The sequence below is a fragment of the Pleurodeles waltl genome, chromosome 2_1 (assembly GCF_031143425.1).
Source record: "Pleurodeles waltl isolate 20211129_DDA chromosome 2_1, aPleWal1.hap1.20221129, whole genome shotgun sequence".
Lineage (NCBI taxonomy): Eukaryota > Metazoa > Chordata > Amphibia > Caudata > Salamandridae > Pleurodeles > Pleurodeles waltl.
The window spans coordinates 279,657,485-279,665,273 of record NC_090438.1 but is presented as its reverse complement, the minus strand read 5'-3'; positions in this window follow the sequence as shown (position 1 = coordinate 279,665,273).

Sequence of the window (7,789 nt, the reverse complement as noted above, 5' to 3'; positions counted from 1 at the left end):
GATATAGCATAGCTAAGAACAGGACTCTTCCCTCATATGGAGGAGAAGTAAGTATCAGGTAAGACTGGGTAGAGGATGGTTTAAAAGTATCAGGATAAAGCAAAAGAAGTGAAAAGTCTCTGTCTCTCTGCGTCTCTGCTCTGCCTCTCTCTCCTTGGGTCACTCCGTTAAATCAAAACTACTTAATTAGCCCATAATTCCTCATTGAATAATAATTGGTGCATCTTTATCTCTGTCCAATAATTATTCAGGCATTTTACCAGAATTTTACACAACCCACAGTTCTCATGTCGCGGATTGGTCCATGTTATTGACGTCTTCATCGGTTGTAATGTCAGGTAAGAAATGTTACACTTTGCGCTCCAGTCAGTGTCTCCGTTGTCTTCCCCTACTTCTGTTGTCCTTGCACCTGTTACGAATTACACTGTTGCATTAAGCAAGAACGTCTCCTTGAGCCAGTCGATTCTCATGAGAAAGAATTTGCTACACACACACACACACATAACTTCTGGAAAAGTACAGCTTCGCGTCCTTCAGAAAAACAGCACATTGCACGTTAGAAAATGCAGTTTTAATATGAGGCCAGGCAGCTAGGCCCATACCCTCGCTGAGCTAAGACCCATTAATTAATAAACAATCTCTTAATACATAACTCTAATTATGATACATTAGTACAGATTCAAAACATTATTGCATAATTAATTCAGAATTAACAAGCTTTAATTAGTCTTCGTATACATTGGTAGCCACTCCCCGTGGGCACATTTCAAACGTGTGCATTATTTTCTATGTTAACACATTTTCTATGTAGCTTCATTATACAATATACTGCAAGCTTTTCATGTTAATATTGCTTTTAAAAGACACACTCCAGCAGCGTGGACACTCTGGTGAATAGTCACTTACTGACTTAGTTTCTTGGTCAGCCTGGGAGGTCGGAAGACCCTCCAGTTCTGGACACACTTCCTTTACATTCTGCTTCTTTTGGGCTGTTTTACTCCTCAGACCTGGTAGTTAGGCTTCTCCTTCTCAGGTAGGCAGCTACTGCGGGACAACGCATTCCCCTCTCGGCAGGTAGGCAGGCTCCAGGGCTTCAACCAGACCCACAGCTTATCCAGCAACATATACAGATTTCAGGCCTCCCCTTTCTTCTAGGAGGCTGGCTATCAGTGATACTAGCCATGGATCACAGCAGTTTTTTTAATAGTATGTGGCGAACCCACATCTTTGGTCAGTTAAGGAGGTTAGAGCTGGAACAAAGTGTGAAGTGTGGGTTTCACTTTATGCATAGTTTACAGGCGGGATATAAAACCACAGTCTACAGTTCAGGAAGCAGTTTGGTGTGGTTCCTTTTTACATCTTCAGCTTTTCTCTGCAGCTCATGCAATTCTTTGTGTAAGGTGATGGCTGTCACAACACGTAGTAATGATGCTGGTTCCCAGCATGAGTATTCCCATAACACAATCACATTTAGAGTGGAGCTCTTCATATGGCTGTCATTGGCCTTCCTGGATGGAATATTCAAGAAAACACAAAAAGCCCATGCCTATCTAGAAAAACATCTTCCCCCCCACAAATTAGTCTGCTGACTCATCCATCTCCCCTACCACTACCCAAATAGCAATGCTCACGAAGGATTAATACAGTAATCCCCTGCTAAACAAGTCACATGTCTAAATGCAGCTCATTCTCTTCTCCATCCACACTTCAGTATTTGGAGCTACACCTTTGTTGGAGTGTACATTTTAGTAATGCTTTTAGTGCACCAGAAGTCAGCATTTGATAAAATGTATATTCATGATTAAAAGCTTAACTTAGAAGAGAGCAGCATTGACACACATTTTAAAAGTGTAGACGTTTCTATTTCATGGCAGACGTTGTACTTATTGTGATGTCTTAACAAAGATTGATATTATTAATAAAATGCTTTTGCATATTTTGATAATATTTTATTAATGTTAAATTTATAAGTTTGCATGCTATGTGTGTTTTATTAATGATGATATTAATGCATTATAATGTTTGTGTTAGCATGATTAGGCCTGAAATCTTCATATTTGCCGCAGCCTAAAATGTCAAGTCATTCGTTTCCCTCTAACATTAATTGTCCTATTATGTTGTTTCGCATGATTAGTAAAGAGTCCTATTGTATTATGTGTAAGTCTTACATTGCAGTAACCTTGAGTGTTTCAACATTGAAACATAATGACTGAAAGGAGATTAATACCATTGTTTAAGAGAATTGTTCGCATGATAAAGTAGAAATTTGTCTTGTGGCATGGGAAGGAACGTGGAATGTAACATGTGATGTACATATTGTTTAATGGAGCCACATGGAAACAGGAGATGACACCAGACCAAACCTGTGAAACTGCTGTGATGTTGGAAACTTGATTTTTGCCAAGGAGCTGATTGGATATTGCCCCTTTTTCGTAATGTGGACTCATCGAATGAACCAATCAAACTAACTTGAGTATTTCTGATTAGGGAAGAACGTTCTAAGTTTGTGGGAGTCCCCTCTTGAATCTTGTTCTGTTAACTTGTCCTCTTGGAGATTTCCTGATTTCCATGTGCAGTCCATGTTCTGCAGTTTTCCCTTGATGGTGCTTCTTACATACTTTGCTGATGATTTACATCCTTTGCTGATGAAACTGAATTGAATGCTTAACCTAGGAAAGGTATATTGTAATGCAAATGTTATTTCCCCCTGACCTGCTTTCCTGAGTAGAACTTGCATGCTGATACATGTCTTTTATTTTTCTTTGCTAGTTTAATTTATTGTGAGATAGATGTTTTTCAAATTATTTTTGTCCTTTATTTTTGACTTTTGCCCTCATTTGTAGCCTTCTCCCACACATAGTTGTGCTGATATGGTTAGTAGTCTGGAGAACCTAAGTTCCAATACCTGTATTCTGAATCTTTACAAGTTGTCTTGACTAATGAACTCACTGTATGAACTGAGAAATGTCTTTGTCTCACAAGTGATTGCTTTATTAATTTACATAGTTCTTCTTGAATGTCTAATGGTATTGATGTTGAGTATATTACAATTGTTTTGTAGATTTAGTCAGCCCATGGTGTTCATTTATTTTTACAATTTGATTTTGGTTATAAAATAAACTTTGAAACTTTCATTGATTAGAGTGTTCTTCCATGGCCACATGAGTCATGGAGTCTAAATTGTTGGTTGAATTGGTTGTAAATGGTTACTGCACTTTTCACTGAGTGAAAAGATCCATCGACCTGAGGGAAAGGGAGCGTTTTCCGGACTCTGGGAAGGGTGAGGGGAAAATGTGCTAGCACCTTCCAGCTCAGAAATGAAGGCAATACACTTGCACATTCTCAGGCGGTTGTATCAACATCCCTGCTGCATGTTGTGTCAAAACAAGAGGCAATCGAAAACGCACCCCACTAGCTACAGCATACATGTACTCACAGATATCATTGAGCCCAGGTAGTACAGGAATGTCAGTGCAAGGTCTGGACATGAGCATACTGGTAGGCATCAAGCCCGTTCTTAGGGCAGGGCAAAAGGTCTGTGCAACAAGTATGGATTCAAAAAAATGGTACGCTGCCACCACCTCTAACTGTACATGTCATAGAAACAGTCTTGTGCCACTTAAGTGGTACACTTTTTTTAACCAATTTTTATTAACACATACAAGATAGGATACATTTCAACATTAATTATGTTTGAACATAAGTACAGGCAATGTAACTGGCGAATACAGGAATGATATGGCCCGGGGGCAATAGGAGCAGCGGCCTATACAGACTGTACTTGTGGCTATCTATCCATCATGCAGCATCATTTATTCTAGAAGAGGTTCCATAATGCCATAGGAACTGGCAACCCTGCAAGGAACTTCAGGAGCACACTTTTAACATTGTCCACATGACCTTAGAGACAAGTCAACTGTGGGCCTAGGCCTCAGTGCACATGAAGGATTTTGTGTGTGCTGGGCCAACAGAAAGTTAGAATACCAGATTCTCTCGCAATTGGGTGTCTTAGAGGAGGAGTGTATGTCAGCTGTGCTCAGAGTAGAAAAAATAGAGCTTTGTGAAGAGAGGTAAGTTTGTGTGAAAGAGGGAGAAATAAGCTGAGATGAGGCATGGAAGAAGAAGATGAGGTAAGAGAGAAAGAAGAGGCTGGGGATAATGAAGGGACATGGAGTGAAAAAAGGGAGAGTGCCGTGGCTGCTCAGTGGGAGCAGGATCAAAAGAAGAGCTGGGATGAACGAGGAGACATGACATGAGTCAGAAGGATAAAAAGAAAAGCTGCATTGGAAGCTGGAATGTAAAAGAATGATTACAGCTCCTTCTCAGCTGGGACTGAATGAGGCAAATAGGTACAGGGGTGAAGGACAAGAGAGTGGAGCTGAGGTCACAACACTTCACTTGTGAAGATACCTCAAAACAGAGGGCTTCAAACTTTGGGGCGCATCTCCCTGGGTGTCCATGGCAGCTTTCCCAGGAGGGCGCAAATGCCTTAGTAAGTACTTGTAAATAATGATGGTCTGGAAGTGCGAGTTTCTTTGTTTTTCGATTTTCCAGGTTAGGAATGCCACCTTTCACAGAGAATAATGGCCATCTGTTCACATGTTAAGATTCTGCAAAGGGCCAGACATATGCATTAGTTTGTAGCATGTTTTTTCTATCTTTGTGTGCTTTAGTTATCAGTCAGAAGTCATTAGGGCAGTAGTAGCACACATTTTAAAGTGTTTTCTTTTAACATTTTCTATTTAAAGTATGTACTAATAACAGGAATTAATACCAGCTGTATGTGATTTTTCTAATATTTGTATGGACATTAACTTACTGGAAATGACAGCAACTGTGATCCTAACCCTGTGGTGACATTGTAAAAACATTTGTAGAAACAACAAAATATTTTATAAGTATTTTGTTGTTTTTTCACATTCACAGCAACTGCATGTAAAATAATACAGACACCTTAAATAAAAATAAAAAAAGCAAATTAAATGAATTGCTGGGAAATGCACTCTTTCAGTTATGAAACATTGATTGGTTAAGGCATCACTGCAGATGTCTGTGAGACCAAAGAGTCATGGAATTGAATCCAGCCTCCCGCAGTGCAGAATACTGACATATTGTTAGAAATGGGGTTTTTGGTTGGCAGTCAGGTTACCTCCTGTCCAAGCAAAAGCCCTCACTCTAGTCAGGGTAAGTCACACACTATCCAAGATTATCCTGTGCCCACCCTCTGGTAGCTTGGCACGAGCAGTCAGGCTTAACTTAGAAGGCAATGTGTAAAGTATTTGTGCAATAAATCATACAATACCACCATATAGCACCACAAAACTACACCACACAGTGTTTAGAAAAATATATAATATTTATCAGGATAATTGTAGGTCAAAAAGAATAAAGTTGCAATGGAAAATTGTAGAAATATCACAGGGAAGTGATATAAAGTGTCTTAAGTCTTTAGAATGCAATACAGTGTCTTTCAAGCACAAAGTACCTGGTTTCTGGTGGAAAATCTCCTCAGAGGGCCACAGGAGAAGAGATGCGTGGAAAAAGGGGTGTGTGCGTCGATTTCTCCTCAGCACACACAGACTTGCGTCGGTCTTTTCCACGCGGGGAAGTCGGGCGTCGTTTTCCGGCGCGCAGACAGTCTCTTTTTGTGGATCGCGGGGATTACCAGATGTCCCGGGACTGTGCGTGGATTCTCCTGCTTGTTTTCCGGCTGCGCGTCGTTCTGCGGGGCTGCGCGTCGAAGTTTCGATCTCACGGTAGGCGTCGCGTCGATTTCTCCTGGGAAGTCGGGCGGCGTTGTCCTTGCGAGGCCGTGCGTCGAAAGTTTGGTCTCACGGCAGGCGTCGCGTCGATTTCTCCTTGGAAGTCGGGCGGCGTTGTCCTTGCGAGGCCGTGCGTCAAAGTTTCGCACTCACGGTGGGCGTCGCGTCGATTTCTCCTGGAAAGTCGAGCGGCTTTGTCCTTGCGAGGTTGTGCGGCGAAGTCTCGATCGTCCCGAGGGCGTCGCGTCGATCAGCGTCGGTGTGCAGCGTTTTTCTCGCCGCGAAACAAGCTGTGCGTCGAAATTTTCGGCGCACGGAGCGTCCAAGTGAAAGGAAGAAGTCTTTTTGGTCCTGAGACTTCAAGGAACAGGAGGCAAGCTCTATCCAAGCCCTTGGAGAGCACTTTCACAGCCAGACAAGAGTTCAGCAAGGCAGCAGGGCAACAGCAAGACAGCAGTCCTTTGTAGAAAGCAGACAGGTGAGTCCTTTGAGCAGCCAGGCAGTTCTTCTTGGCAGGATGTAGTTTCTGGTTCCGGTTTCTTCTCCAGCAAGTGTCTGATGAGGTAGGGCAGAGGCCCTGTTTTATACCCAAATGTGCCTTTGAAGTGGGGGAGACTTCAAAGAGAGGCTAAGAAGTGCACCAGGTCCCCTTTCAGTTCAATCCTGTCTGCCAGGGTCCCAGTAGGGGGTGTGGCAGTCCTTTGTGTGAGGGCAGGCCCTCCACCCTCCCAGCCCAGGAAGACCCATTCAAAATGCAGATGTATGCAAGTGAGGCTGAGTACCCTGTGTTTGGGGTGTGTCTGAGTGAATGCACAAGGAGCTGTCAACTAAACCTAGCCAGACGTGGATTGTAAGGCACAGAAGGATTTAAGTGCAAAGAAATGCTCACTTTCTAAAAGTGGCATTTCTAGAATAGTAATATTAAATCCGACTTCACCAGTCAGTAGGATTTTGTATTACCATTCTGGCCATACTAAATATGACCTCCCTGCTCCTTTCAGATCAGCAGCTGCCACTTCAACAGTGTATGAGGGCAGCCCCAATGTTAGCCTATGAAGGGAGCAGGTCTCCCAGTAGTGCAAAAACGAATTTAGGAGTTTTACACTACCAGGACATATAACTACACAGGTACATGTCCTGCCTTTTACCTACACAGCACCCTGCTCTAGGGGATACCCAGGGCACACATTAAGGGTGACTTATATGCAGAAAAAGGGGAGTTCTAGGCTTGGCAAGTACTTTTAAATGCCAAGTCGAGGTGGCAGTGAAACTGCACACCCAGGCCTAGCAATGGTAGGCCTGAGACAAGGAAAAGGGGCTACTTAAGTGGGTGGCACAATCCGTGCTGCAGGTCCACTAGTAGCATTTAATCTATATGCCCTAGGCACCTGGAGTGCACATGACTGGGGACTTATAAGTAGATTAAATAGTTCAATCAGGTATGATCCAAAGTTACCATGTTTACAGAGAGAGAGCATATACACTTTATCACTGGTTAGCAGTGGTAAAGTGCGCAGAGTCTAAAAACCAGCAAAACAGTATCCAAAACGAGGAGGGAGGCAGGCAAAAAGTTAGGGGTGACTACCCTAAGGCTGTCAGGTCTAACACATATATTTATTGGGCTATGAGGTCCCAGCAAGTAACAGAAAGCACTGAAAATATTTATCATTATTTTAAAATTGTAACAGTATAAGAAAGACTGCCACACAATGATTTAGTGCGTATGATAAAAACATGTACTTTCCAAGAATACATGTTCGTAATAACTAACCTAGTGTAGACATTCTTATAAGTCTATTTAAGGGCACTTTCCAAAGGTCAGCATCCATAATTTGGGTCTCAATTAATTTATAAATCTTTGTCATCATGATTCTTCAAGTAACTCGTTCAATTAAAGCACTTTCAAACCCACCCTCCACACTTTCAGAACCCTCAAAGTACTCCAGGTCCCTATTAGCAATTCAGGGATGATTGTTTTTTTTAAAAAAAAGATATGGGAACTGTTTTGTAAAACACCAGGTGAACTT